The following is a 2,350-nucleotide window of genomic DNA, read 5'->3' as shown; positions in this document are numbered from 1 at the left end:
ACTACACGGACATGCTCTAGTGCATGTCAATTGGTCGAAAAATCAAATATGTGTCCTTGGTTGCATGCTAAGGTCCCATGCAAGAAACGGGAATGAATGTCAAACACCCTGCCACCGTCACTCGGCCGCAAACATTGAGATACCTGGTTTTTAAATTCTAGTAAATCCAAATCTCGTCTAAAATTCATGAAACTTGGCATGCTATCATGGAACGGCATCAACATGCCGTGGTAAATTTTTTGTCCCATTTGGGGCAGGATTGGGTACAAGCTTCTCACAAACCAGAGCTTCTCACAACAAGCGTGATGGTTTCGGTAGGGAACGTGCCACCTTTGGGGACGAAACGATATCCCTTGCCTCTTATTGCTTTCAAAATTTTCAAGTGTCAACATAGAACTACAGGAGTGTTGTGTTTAATTTTGGAATTTTTCGGGGTTCGTTTGGACATTTTTATACATTAACTGGGTTTTCTAGGCATTTTATGTGCATAATTCAAATTTGAACTACATGCACATGCTCTAGTGCATATTGGTTCAAAAATCAAATCTGTGTCCTTGGTTGCATTCTTAGGTCCCATGTAAGAAACGGGAATGAATGTCAAACACCCTGCCACCGTCACTCGGGCGCTAACATTGAGATACCTGGTTTTCAAATTCTAGTAAATCCAAAACTCGTCTAAAATTCATGAAACTTGGCATGCTATCATGGAGCGGCATCAACATGCCATGGTTATTTTTTTGTCCCATTTGGGGCAGGTTTGGGTATAAGCATCTCACAAACCAGAGCTTCTCACGACAAGCGTGATGGTTTCGGTGGGGAACGTGCCACCTTTGGGGACGAAATGATATTCGTTGCCTCTTATTGCTTTCAAAAAATTTCTAGTGTCAACATAGAACAACAGGAGTGTTGTGTTTAATTTTGGAATTTTTTAGGGTTCGTTTGGATATTTTTATACATTAACTGGGTTTTCTAGTCATTTTATGAGCATAATTCAAATTTGAACTACATGCACATGCTTAAGTGCATATAACTTGGTTGAAAAATCAAATCTGTGTCCTTCTCTGCATGCTTAGGTCCCATGCAAGAAACGGGAATGAATGTCAAACACCCTGCCACCATCACTCGGCAGCAAACATTGAGATACCTGGTTTTTAAATTCTAGTAAATCCAAAAATCGTCTGAAATTCATGAAACTTGGCATGCTATCATGGAGCGGCATCAACATGCCGTGGTAAATTTTTTGTCCCATTTGGGGTAGGTTTGGGTATAAGCTTCTCACAAACCAGAGCTTATCACAACAAGCGTGATGGTTTCGGTAGGGAACGTGCCACCTTTGGGGACGAAACGATATCCGTTGCCTCTTATGGCTTTCAAAATTTTCTAGTGTCAACATAGAACTACAGGAGTGTTGTGTTTAATTTTGGAATTTTACGGGGTTCGTTTGGACATTTTTATACATTAACTGGGTTTTCTAGGCATTTTATGTGCATAATTCAAATTTGAACTACATGGACATGCTCCAGTGCATATAAATTGGTCGAAAAATCAAACATGTGTCCTTGGTTGCATGCTTAGGTCCCATGCAAGAATCGGGAATGAATTTCAAACACCCTGCCACCGTCACTCGGCCGCAAACATTGAGATGCCTTGTTTTTAAATTCTAGTAAATCCAAATCTCGTCTAAAATTCATGAAACTTTGCATGCTATCATGGAGCGGCATCAACATGTCGTGGTAAAATTTTTGTCCCATTTGGGGCAGGTTTGGGTATAAGCTTCTCACAAACCAGAGCTTCTCACAACAAGCGTGACGGTTTCGGTAGGGAACGTGCCAACTTTGGGGACGAAACGATATCCGTTGCCTCATATTGCTTTCAAAATTTTCAAGTGTAAGCATAGAACCACAGGAGTGTTGTGTTTAATTTTGGAATTTTTCGGGGTTCGTTTGGACATTTTTATACATTAACTGGGTTTTCTAGGCATTTTATGTGCATAATTCAAATTTGAACTACACGGACATGCTCTAGTGCATGTCAATTGGTCGAAAAATCAAATATGTGTCCTTGGTTGCATGCTAAGGTCCCATGCAAGAAACGGGAATGAATGTCAAACACCCTGCCACCGTCACTCGGCCGCAAACATTGAGATACCTGGTTTTTAAATTCTAGTAAATCCAAATCTCGTCTAAAATTCATGAAACTTGGCATGCTATCATGGAACGGCATCAACATGCCGTGGTAAATTTTTTGTCCCATTTGGGGCAGGATTGGGTACAAGCTTCTCACAAACCAGAGCTTCTCACAACAAGCGTGATGGTTTCGGTAGGGAACGTGCCACCTTTGGGGACGAAAC

This window comes from Aegilops tauschii, chromosome 2 (assembly GCF_002575655.3).
Source record: "Aegilops tauschii subsp. strangulata cultivar AL8/78 chromosome 2, Aet v6.0, whole genome shotgun sequence".
In the NCBI taxonomy this organism is placed as follows: domain Eukaryota; kingdom Viridiplantae; phylum Streptophyta; class Magnoliopsida; order Poales; family Poaceae; genus Aegilops; species Aegilops tauschii.
Note: the sequence above shows the minus strand (reverse complement) of the source record.